Genomic DNA, 12,168 nt, shown 5'->3' with positions numbered 1-12,168 from the left:
TCTCTTAAAAAGTTGCTACGGCTCAAATGTGGGCTTTTAACTGGAAGATGGCCAAGTTGGCCATGCGGAGAGAGCACAGTGACCAGACCTTCCAGTCTCCCCAGCAGTAGCATCTGGCCTGAGCTGTGAGTTCTCTGCTGCTGTGTTCTCTCTACTTCACACAGATTCCTCAAGCCCCTCTCTCGTGTTCCCTTCCTTCTTCGTAGACTTTGAAACTGCCTGGTTCTAAGCAAATGTTCAAAAACTAACTCATAAATTACATTTGAACTGTTAAAAAATATCACTTTAACATATGTGAAGATCTAATAGGTTTTTATCTACGACTCATAAATTAGGCAACGTCTCATTTAATGATTGTTCTCTTTTTTCTTCCCCCACGCCCCCACTAGGGCTCAGGATTAAGCCCAATGTCTCCCACATGCTAGGCAAGTACTCTACCCCTGAGCCAAACTCCAGAAATCATATAAAGAGACAGAAAAGACATTCTAAGGTGACTGGATAATGGAGCTGTGCTCCAGAGGCAGAAAAACAAAAGCAGAAAACAAAAAGATGCTGACTTCTGAGTCACTTTCTTTACAGGAATGACACGGGACATCCTTTCATGCTGGCTCAAGCACATCGGGCCCTGATGGAGTCCCTGCTGTACAGTCCCTGGGAAGTTTTTATTTTACCATTATTACTTTTATCATTTTATTTTATATTTTATTTTATCATTATTATAAACAAACAAGCAGTTTATTTCAAGGTTAAGTTTGATTACCTATACTTAGTACAAACGGCTGTTCTGGTTTGGTCTAGTTGGTCAGAAAGGCCTGGTACAAAGCAAAGACCTCTGACAGGTTTCTCTCACATTATTATAAAAAAGTGGCATACCACTGCAAGAAAAGACTAGATTGTTTCTTTAAACTTACAAAGCCCCAAACCTGGAGAGCTCTGGAGACCTCGTGCAGGGCCTTATGGAAAATGGCTTCTATTAAAATCACTTCAGGCAGAATTTCAGACTAAGCCTAGACTAACTTGTGTGTTGGTGCTTTAAATGAACTGAAAGGCAAAGGAGCTAGACTAAAGGCAAGATGTTCTGTTTTCCAAACTGTTTGCGGAAATCCTTTGTTTTTACAGTAAATCACTGTAGAGTAAAAGATCCAAAGTTAACCAAAACACAGCATTCATCAATCCCTGATATAACTGGTTTCTAATTATAAGTTAGGCATTCATTTTAAAGAGAAACTTCAAGATCTGAAATTACAAAAAGATGACTGACAGGCAGCACCAAGGATAAAACTGATGATTAAAAAGCTTTGGAAAATATGTGGAATCCTTCAAAATAGCTTGTGTCGTTGTTCGGGGTGTCTGTTTGATTGATTGCTTGTTGTTGGAATTCTGAACCTGCTTGCAGAGTAGCACACATTCCTTTGAATGTGCAGTTACATAGCTCTGGCTTTGACACATATTTGATCTAAATTAATAGCCAGGAGTGGTTGAAATTTTCTTATATGACAACCTGATTCTTACTGAAACTAAACTTAGACATTTTCTAAGTAAACTATGGTTAAAGATGTTCTCCTAGGCTGGCAAGATGGCTCAGTGGGTAAAGGAGCTTGCTGCCAAGCTTCAGGACCTTCTGCCTGGGACCCACAGAGTAGAAGGGGTGAACGTCCCGCAAGCTGTCTTCTCACCTCCACATGTGGTGGTCACCCCCCCCCCCCCACAACTCTTAAGTAAGTTTAAGAAAATGCAGAGATGGTCTAAGAACTTGTGTTTTCTGAGAAGCTTCATATTGGCACAGGCAAAGAAACCTGTGGGGTTCACTAAAGGCAGCAGTAACTTAATCACTAACCCATACTGGTCACATGCCCTCACGCTGGGATGCAGATTTTAAAACAAACCCACTACTCTTCCCTAGAATTTTCATACATTCTTTCCACTTAAAATTTTATCACTTGAGCCAGGCTCAGTGGCGATGCCTGTAATCCCAGAGCTCTGGGTGACAGAGGCAGGCGGATCTCTGTGAGTTCAAGCCTAGTCTACAAAGTGAGTCCAGAACAGCCAAGGCTACACAGAGAAACCCTGTCTCAAAAAACCAAGGCAAAAAAATTAAATGGTCTTTTGGCCAAAGCGACAGATTCTTTAAAAGAAATGTAGGTTTATGTTCACATAGGTAACAACTGTGCAGTTTTTCCATGGGGGAAAAAAAAGCCTGCCTTTTCTATAAGGACACTGACTCTTGGCAAGGCTTCTCCATCTCCAGAAAGTCTTTCTCCATCAGGCTCTCTATATCCTCTTCCTCTACTGGTTTCGCACTGTCAGAACCTTTCAGAGTTCAGCCTTCCCCATACCTTCCCTCAGAACAATTTCACAGACTTTCATGCCTTCAATTTTCCTTCTAGAAGTTAGGGCTTAGCTCCTTTTTGGGTTATATACAACCTCATTGCCCTATCATGAGGCCACATCCCAATAAACACACCATAAGCAGAAACCCCCCTTATTAAAAGCTAACTTACTATCCATGTCTACAACAGTCACATTAGCTTACAGGTGGGCAAATATCATTTAGTACAAACTCATTGTATAAAAATACCAAACCTCCCATGCCCTTTATTAAATGCTGTGAGAAACAATAACTGCATGTGTATAGGAGACCTAGCCAGGCCTTCTACAGACATGAGGAGATATAAAAACACAACAGCCCAACAAATGCTGGAAACACTTCAGAGCACTGGCTGTCTTCTCTGGTGATTGTGCCACTGCTTAGGAGCCATGGCTAGCTGCCACTGCTAAGCATCTTGAGAGACAGGCTATAGGACTAATCGCTCCAGGAAAAATTTACAAGGTGGAGTTTAGCTTCCATTGAATACTCACAGTAACTCTGTATGTAAGTACCCATATGCCTCCTGCAGAGAGGAGATCAGTAGGTATCCTCATAAACAACTCATGCCATACCCTTCAAACTCACTTTTCTCTGTACCTGTTTTTAGCTCAGTGTATGGAGTACACAGGAGCTATACATGGAGGCCAAAAGCCTTTCATTTTAGAACCCCTTCCTTACGCCATTTCTCACTGTTCTCACTGTCACGGCTACAGTGAACCACTTCTACCCTTGACACAGACAACAGATTCCTTCCTAAGTAGTATCTTGGCTCACACTATACACATCCACATTCTAAAACATCTATTTTTCTTAAGATACTGTCCCAAACTCCAAAAAACACATAGCCTTGCAGTGTCTTTAAGATCTGCCTATTGGAGTCTCTTCACTTTTGTGCCCACAAACTAATTCATAGGCTTTCTCTCAGGGTTCCCTAAGACTCTGCAATTGGAAGGTATCCATCCAGGCTTTCACTAACCCCTTTTTTTCTGTGAAAACACACTCAGCTGTCTGCGCATCTACTCTCACCTTTTAACTGGGAATCTGCGAGGCCCTTCAAACATTCTATGTATTCAAGTGAGGACTAGACAGTATGGCCCCAATGCCCCCTGTCAAAAACACAGTATCATTGAACTCAGATATTTCAGTTTTTTTTGGTGTCCCCGCCACCCCTGCCTTTACTGGCAGTAAGTGAACTTCCTAAGAGGTAACTCCTGTGGAAGACTTTTGAATAAGTGAGCAACAGCCTAGAAGATAAGAACCAGAGGCAAAATGAACACTTTGACTCCCACCTGCAACAAAATATCTCAATAGGTTACGTCATCTGCAGTAAGCCAGTTCCCCAAAACAGCTTTCTCTACTGAGTGATGGATGCAAGACATAAACTATAATCCTTCAGGCATGACCTATGAGGTGCTGCAAAATCTGCAGCCTGCCCAGACCCTCTCAGCTCACTTCCATCTTTCTCCCCCTTTCTCTGCTTCAGTCACAGGGCTTTCCTTCCGTTCCTCTAAACATAAATATAAATAAAATAAAGCTTATTCCAGTACCAAAGGCTTTGCAATGCTGATTAGCTCTGCCTGCAAAAGTCTTTCTTCAGCTCTCTGTTGGGCCAATTTTTTGTCATTCACGTCGCACAAATGTCATTCTCTGGGAGACCTCTCCCGACAACCTTTAGAGTCCATTGCGTCCTAATCAAACTACATTGCATTACTTTTTTTTTTTCGTCTCCCTAATCATTTTGCAGTTTCATCTTGTTACGATAAAAGCAAAAATATGGTTCACAAAGTCTCCCCTACAACTAGAGTAGTGACAAGCCAGCAAACACTGGCTGAAGGAGTACATGCCCACTTTTCATTTTCCCCCGCTCGTTTTCATTCACAGGAAAGCCCTTGACCCCGCATCGCGATCCCAAAAAAGCATGCTCTCTCGTAGGCTGGGCGAGACGTAGGCAGCCTGAAAGCTAACCGGGTCTCAGAGACCGACAGATGCACCGAGGACCCACCACTCGTTCCCAAGAAGCGCTGCAGAGCGGGAGGGAGCCAGGGCCCTCCTCGCCCGCCCTTGGCCGGGTCGCCTCGTCCGTCGCTCGGCCTGGTGCGCACACGCTGCCCCCGCCTCCCAGCTCAACTTGGGCTCGGGGCTACCTGGCTGCCAGCCGGCCGGGCCACGCCGCCATCATCCCGCCACTCGCGTCCATTACTGCCCACTCCGGGCCACCGTACTTCACCGAAGGCAGCGCCGGCCCCTCCCTCAGCATGCGTAGAAGCCCCATTCGTAGTACAGTGTCTCTTAGCAACCGCTTCGAGTCTCCAGGCCGGGGGTGGAGCCTCGGAAATCACCTCGGGGAAGCGGAGGGACTAAGTAAGAGCAACCAATCGAAGACGAGTCCCGTCCTCTACCAGCCCGCCTCCTTTAACTGTCGCGAACCCGCAGGCAGCTTTACGGCAGCCAGGGGGTGGGGGCCACTGGCTGAGGAGAAGGAAGCAACCAACCAACCAAGCCGCCCCCACCCCCTGCCCCCCCACCCCTACTCACCGCGGATCTGGTTTACGGCTTGGAGCGCAGGCTTCAGTGCGGCAGCTGATTGGTTGCGGAAGGCTTGGTCCCATCCCAGTGACCCCAAAGTGCTGGAAGGAGGGGGCGGGGGTGGCCCAGTGCAAAGTGCATCCCGAAAGCCCCCTGTCGGGACACCCCGCTGCTGACACTTCGGACCTGGTACGACTTGGGGTCTTTCTGTGCCCAGACCTCTTGAGTCCCTCGGTAGCTGGAAGCCTCCGGCCCGGTGCGCGGCAGACCCCTGGTCTGAGCCCCTGGACCGGGACTGCTTCCCTCCCCCACCCCCCGCCCCCAACCCAAGCCGGCACTTCCTCCCAGCACCCCTTCCCGGAGACTGCTCAGAGGCCAAGCCGGCCAGCCCCAGCCTGAACGGCTATCTGGATGCTCTCCGGGCTGGGGCCGTGAAGCACTGAGGAGGATCAGGAACACGGTGTCCGGCCCTGCCTGGGGTGTTTCGTCAATGGAGAAGTTGGTGAATGTGGAGGAGGCTGAAAGGAGGGAGAGGAGCTGCAGCTTGAGGAGACAGGTAAAGTCAGTTTCTTCCCCACAAGGGGAAGGGGCTGGCTGGGTGTTGGGAGGGGTGGGGGGCAGGAGAAGACTTGCTCGCGCCTTCCTGCCCTTGCCACTTTACAGCTGGTCCTTGGCTTCCCCATCCTCAGAGCCCTCTTCTCGATCCTGGATCACTGCACCACTCATTGGTTTCTGTTTTCCAGGTTTGAGCTGGCTGGAGGCTACTCGCGAGCAGAAGGGGGTCTGGCCACCCACCACAGAAGCAATAAACGGACCAGCATCCTCTCTAAAGGTAAGGAGCCAGACCTCCCTTCCCCCATTGTTTATTCCTGGCCCCTACCTCATTAAGCAATGCTTTATTTTCAGGGTGGTTGCCTGGGAATGCAAGCTTTCCTAGACCCTAGTTTCCTAGCAAAAATAGAAACACTGCCCAATCCTTAACATCTCAATAACTTCTTTACTCTAGAACCGTCTTCTGGTTCCCCTTCAGAGAGTTTCCGTGTTTTGCATTATCTTTTGGTACACTGTGTCATTTACTTTGCTCTGAGGCTTTGAGACCTTTTTGTAGTTCCCCCGCCTTCCTTACCCTCATAGGGATTCCACAATTTCATGTTAATTGCTTGTTAATTTTGAATGATACTGCTTTGAATTCAACCACAATTTACTGTTTTCCCCCATGTTAGTTTTTCTCTCTACCTCCATCAGGAAAGCTTCAGTTACCTAACTGATAATGGCTTAGTAGCAGAAGGTGAACTGGAGGATTGAAACTTAGAAGTTTTAAAGAAAATAATTTGATTTGGTTTTCCTCGAAAAGGTGAATGTGTGTAGCTTAGGAATGGGAACTGTATAAAAGCAATGTTAGCCCCTGAAGCAAAGTATAGTTTACTCTGGATTTTTGTGTGTTTGTGTGTTGCAAAATGGATGGACACTGGAGTTGTTTTAAAGTGATAATATTTGCTGCATCTCTGATGTTCTAGGTGAACTTATAAAAATTTACATTGTGTCTCCTTGACAATAGTGGCACAGTCAAGAATTTTAAAACAAAGTAATGTTTTGGTATGTTTAGCTATCTGGTGCTTTAGTTTTGGCAGTGGTCATTCTTGTTTTCTCATTTTAAAACCTGTGGGGAGAATATGCTAGATTGAAATGTAAGCACCTAAGTCATGTGCTAGGTTTCTGCTGCCTATTTTGTGGCTACCTCTGAAAATGCCCTACAGGTGAGTTTAGAACATTACTGTAAAGAGAGAATAGACACAAAAACCCATATAGACAAAAATTATATAAAGGGCAACCCAGAGACCTCCTAATGAATAACTCTATAACATTTGTTATCACAAATAAAAAGTGTCTCATTTATTTTAATACCTCAATTTTTTGTGACTTCAGTACAAAGAAGTATTTAAAAGGATAGGCTTCTTACTCTGTTCCTTCAGATTTTCTGTCTTGCACATACACAAAAAATAATACCTTTTGAGTCTGCTGATCCTTAAGACATAAAGATAATTTTAAGGGATTCTGAGGTCTTGCATATTTTTAAGACTTGAAACTAGTTGCCGTAGAAAAGAATATGTTCTGAATGGAATTTAAAAGTAATATGTATTAGCTCTGTGTGAAAGGCCCTCTCTATAATTGCTATGCTTTTTTTAATTTTTGAAACAGGGTTTTTCTGTGTAGCTTTGGCTGTCTGAAACTGTCTGTAGACCAGGCTGGCCTTGAACTCAGATCTGCCTGCCTCTCCCTCCTGAGTGCTGGGATTAAAGGCATGTTCCATCATGCCTAGCTATAATTGCTATCCATTCAAGGCTGAGGAATGGAAGATAGAGATTGTTGGAGTCAACCTGGGCTGTCTGCAGAGTGAGACACAGTTTTAAAGAACCAAGTGAAAGAAAGAGGAAAAAAACCTAATATTCATCAGTGACTATACTATGGAGAAAATTTAGGGTATCATTCATGTGTATGGGAATCGAGGAAAGGTCTCTCAAGTTAAAGGTGGTTGTTATTTAAATACAGAACTGGAGCGGTGGCTCAGCAGTTAAATATGGAACTCAGCAGTGTGATGCTTTCTGAATACTTTATAACTTTTTCAAAAATGGTAGTAAGATATTTGAAGTGTATTTCAAAGAGCAAATGCGGTATATATTTTGTAGTCTAGCCTCCTCAGTAGAGGTAGGGGGCATTTTTCTGCTTCAGAGTTAACCTTAGCATGTATTTGCCAGGAATCCTAAGTGAGGAATATTTTTACCTGAGATTATAGAGGATCTTGAGTCACACTTGTAAAGACAGGACATTGCTCTCTCCTGGTTTCCAGCTAGGTCATCATTGCTGCTTAAGAGATAGTATATGGACCTGCTCAGCTGACAATGTTTTTTCTGAAATGAAGTGATGAATGTATGTGCATCTCTCCTTCCCCCCACACAAGCAGGGGGAGAGGTTTTGATAATTAGCAGAGTTGAGAATGTTTGGTCCAGGCTCTGTCAAATGTTTGAAATTTTATCTAATTTGGACATTTATTTAACAACATGACCAGCTAGATATGGCTGTCATCTTAGTAATAATTTTATTGTGAGTGACATGGGAGGGCACTTATCTGATTATTTGGTAACAACGTACAGATTTATATCAGAAGAATAATTGATGCTATTCAGTGCTACATCTTTAGAATATTATGACAACTCCTACCCTTTATACTTAAAGTGATGTCATTCACAATTAATTCTGTGTGTACATTATGTATGAACTACATGAATGTCTTATTTTGTTTGTGTGTGTGTGTGTGTGTGACACGCACATTTACATTTAGCCATGGTGATACCGTTCTCAAAATGTGTAAATAAAGTTAGATACAGCTTCTATACCCGAAACTTGACCTTCGGTCTTTCATTTCATTTTCATTTGAACCCACTCCTCCAGTGCAGTGTTCTCACAAATTTCTGAGGCACTGGGCTGAGGCTGCTAAGTCTGATTTGACTTGGCATGCCAGCTGTTAGTAGGACACTATTGACAAAGCATTTCTAATAATGTGTGGTTTAAGCTTTGGGTTGGGTCTGGATAATTGATTCTAAACTTTTCTCTATCACCTCATCCACATTTTGTGAAACTCATTGGGTTTTCTACTAAAATTTATGTGAGTCATAGTTAAGTGATAAGGGATAAAAAATCTTTGTGTCTCACAGAGGTCCAGTAATTTGGAGGAAATACGATATCCTTCTTTGGGGACCTAAACACTATGGTATGTTGAGTGATACTAAAATAACACCTGCTTTATTTTGGGTGTCGGACTCCTGATTGTATAAGTGGAACTCGGCACTTGCCTGTGGACCATGTTGTGTACTTTGACCTGGCAGAGTAGCTTTCTCTATCTGGCTTCCCTCTGGGGTCTTGTGAGCCATTAGTGGATTTTTAGTTTTTGTCCTCAGAGCCAGTATCTTCAAAGTTACAGATTTTCTTTCCATATCTTGGTTTACTTTGCAAAGAAATGCAGAAATGTCTTGTCTTGAGCTGGGAACTGTTACCTTGTTTTTTGTTGGTTTTGGGACCAGGAAACAGATTTCTCATTTGAGTCACTTTTTGAAAAGTTGCAGGAGTAGGCAGCAGGCCAGTGGTCCTAACACTTGGGAGACTGAGGCAAGAGGATCCCTGATTGCCAACCAGCTGTCAGTACACATAGGAGGTTCGGTGTCTGAACCCAACAAAACAAGAAAACAATAAGCAAAATTCATTAATATCTAGTCTTGTGACAAAGAAAATTGTAGTGATGTCAGACTTGTTGAAGGCTGTGTATTCTTGGGTAAATTTCAAGCATGCCTTGATTTATGGGTACATTCTACTTAATTCTATTATTTCAATATGGAAAATGTATTAATTCAATATAGAAAATTTGGTCTTAACTGAATGAATTTCACTTGCCATCTGTAAAGAAATTAGGCAGTGACAAATTTGTAGTATCCAATTTGGCCAACTGTTTGAAATCTTGGAGACCTAGGTTATCTTTTGACTTCATTACAGTAGAAAAAGTGATTTAGCAACATGTAAACATAGTGTTTACATTAAGTACTAAGACCATTTAAGAAAATGACATTCATTGGGAAAGATGATTCATTTTGATACCTCTGAAGTCTTCCATATTTGTTATTTACTTTTTTCTGGCTGAAACCTAGAATGTAATTTCCAGAGGTGGGTCTGGTTTAAGTAGTTGCTGGAGTCTACAGCCACCATAGAAACCTCCATGAAGGTGTATTATCTAGAAAATTTGTTCCTTTGTAATGAGTCCTGTTCTATCGGTGATTTCTGTGAGCCATCAGATTTTTAACTTGCATTCCCTACAGGAAACTAGGCTTTTCCATTCCAATCTTTGGCTTTTCTTGATTTTTTTTTTTTTCTGTGAATCTTTGCTGTAAGGTTGTATTTGTTCTTAACATCCATGGTGCTTTTTCTCTCTATTTTATATGTACCTGAGTGCCCATAAGTAACACCAAGAGAAAATTAACTGCTAGTCTGACACCATAGGCTTTGGGGCTCCTTTGGTAATAAATCTTCGCCCTTTGTAATTCACAGTGGTGCAGGTAACAGAGACTATGTGTCCATGGTGCACCATGAGTGTGTTTTCCCCTCGATGCTGATGCAGTGTGTGTGTGCAAGGAGTGACACTTTAAACATCTGTGCTTATGTGTAAGCATACTATTGGAAGAGGAAGAAATCTTAAACTATCTTGTATTTTTTAAAGTGTTATTTTAAGAGGTTCTCAGAGAGATGGCTCAGTGGTTGAGAGTTCTTTCTTGCAGAGAACCCAGGTTCAGTCCCCAGCACCCACAGGGTTACTCACAACGGCCTGTGACTCCAGTTCCAGGGGGTCTGAAACCTTATTTCAAACACCAGGCATGTCTGTGGAGCACGTACTTGCAAGCAGGCACTCACATATACACACAAATTTTTTTTTAATTAAAAATGTTTTTGAAATGTCATTGTAAATGTACAGCACTATTTTAAGAAGCCTTGAGCTGTGCTGATCACACACATCAGGCGCTTGGTGGCCATCTCCTTGTTCCATTGAAGTCTCTCACATGGAATTGTTACATTATTATCTTTCTTGCAAAGAGAAATAATTTGATCCTTTCTTTTAACACCGTGCCTTTTCCTGATATTATTGAATACTGTTTGCTTTTGTCAACTCCTACCTCTCAGATTTCCTCTCTGTCATGCCCAGCTGTCTCTGGAAGTGGTGATGGGCATGTGGAGACCACTGCAAATCTGCAAGAACTTTTAAAGGCTTGAAGCCACATTGGGACATTTTCATGTCCGTAGGGATACAGAGAATACTGAAGACACGCTTAGAAGTAAGATGTTTGATAACATTCATTTTTTTGTTTGTTTTCTTTTTAGGGATTATGTTTGTTCTTTGACAACTTCATACCTGTATACATTGACTTCAGTTTACTCTCACCATCCACTTCTCTTCCCCCTCCCCACTCCTGCCTGCCAGTTTCTTCCCCCACATTGATTTTAACCAGGATTGTCTGTGTGACCCCAGCCAGGTTGATAACCATCAGCTGGAACCTATCATGGTACTGCCAGTTACCGTGTAGATGGCCATCATAGGAAAAGTGATTAATGGTCTCTGATCCTGGAGAGCTCTGAAGCTGGCTTCTTCGTCCCTGTGGCTGTGGCTTTATTGTCGCTCTCTTTGAGCACTTTCTTGCCTGCAGCCACTGGTAGATGCTCCAGGCTCTTGTAGACTTCCCACCTCAGTCTTAGTTTCTGCAAGGATTCCTTCCTGGTATTTATGGTTTGCTTTGAAGGAGTTGTTCTGACCATGCCTACTTCATTTATTTGGAAATAATAGGCACAGTTTGCACTGACATTTTAGTTCCATGTGCAGGCTAACATTTTGCCTTCCTTAAAGACTCAGATGAGGAAAAGTAGAACATCAGGAGAACAAAAGGAAGACATGAATTGTTCTAATGAGCGCTGAATGCCCCTTGCACAACTAGAGAACCTACCACTGCCACTCTTGACCTCCCCCCCACACAGGTCAGATTGGCAGATGCCCTCTCCATTTCTTTGTCTGAAAATTCAACTGCTAAGGGCTCACCACCCCCACCTTCAGAAGGGATGGCAGGTCTCCCAGTAGGTTAATTCGTAGAGTGACTTCCTTGTGATGTTGTAGGAGAATCTCTTATGTCCTTAACCTGAATAGAATGCACAGTGCTGGGATTTAGTTGGAATGGGGAAAGAGTCTTGGTTATTTGTTTTGTTTTGTAGAGAGAGAAAGGTTGGGTTTTTATTGTTTAGTTGTTTAAGGAGTCATGTGGAGAAGGTAGCACAAACTCTGGCTAGTTAATGTTTTAACTAGTTTGTTGTGTGTATGTAAACGTTATTGACAGCGTGCCTTTAAGGCACATGAGAAACTGCCATTGAATAGATTCATCTTCTACTTCTCAAAGTTTACATTTGGCCCTAGGAAGCTGCTGTATTGAATGCACATATTTTGTCCTTTTAGTCCTGTTTGAAAAGAGCAGGTGACTGGTGGTGCTCTTAAAAAGCAATTCAAAGAAAGTGGGCCTGAAGATACATTCCCAGTAGAACAAACAAGGATCTCAGCTTGTATCCAGACTCCAAATGTGTGATCTGTTATTTTCTGTATTTACTCTTTTGAAAGAAGCTGGGGGTGGGGAAGAAGGGCACAAAATCTCAAAAATAAGTCATATTTGATTGCAACTTAGAGATGGTTGTGAGCA

At 43.1% G+C, this 12,168-nt stretch overlaps 2 protein-coding genes across 4 annotated transcripts in view; one reads left to right on the top strand and one right to left on the bottom strand.

Moving 5' to 3' along the window:
• Positions 1-4,985, bottom strand: part of Lins1 (lines homolog 1) — a 35,500-nt gene extending 30,515 nt beyond the window's left edge. Inside the window, exon 1 of one of the 3 annotated variants that reach the window (XM_060367297.1) lies at positions 4,904-4,985. The gene's annotated coding sequence lies outside the window, so the exon portion shown is untranslated. The other 2 variants (XM_021633276.2, XM_060367296.1) reach the window with 2 other exon arrangements.
• The window catches only part of Asb7 (ankyrin repeat and SOCS box containing 7), a 46,417-nt gene continuing 39,150 nt past the window's right edge, over positions 4,902-12,168 (top strand). Inside the window, exons 1-2 of the mRNA XM_021633261.2 lie at positions 4,902-5,450; positions 5,638-5,726. The gene's annotated coding sequence lies outside the window, so the exon portion shown is untranslated. The remainder of the gene's footprint in view (positions 5,451-5,637; positions 5,727-12,168) is intronic.

The sequence above is a fragment of the Meriones unguiculatus genome, chromosome 14 (genome assembly GCF_030254825.1).
Source record: "Meriones unguiculatus strain TT.TT164.6M chromosome 14, Bangor_MerUng_6.1, whole genome shotgun sequence".
In the NCBI taxonomy this organism is placed as follows: Eukaryota; Metazoa; Chordata; class Mammalia; order Rodentia; family Muridae; genus Meriones; species Meriones unguiculatus.
Note: the sequence above shows the minus strand (reverse complement) of the source record. Positions and strands in the feature narration are given on the sequence as shown.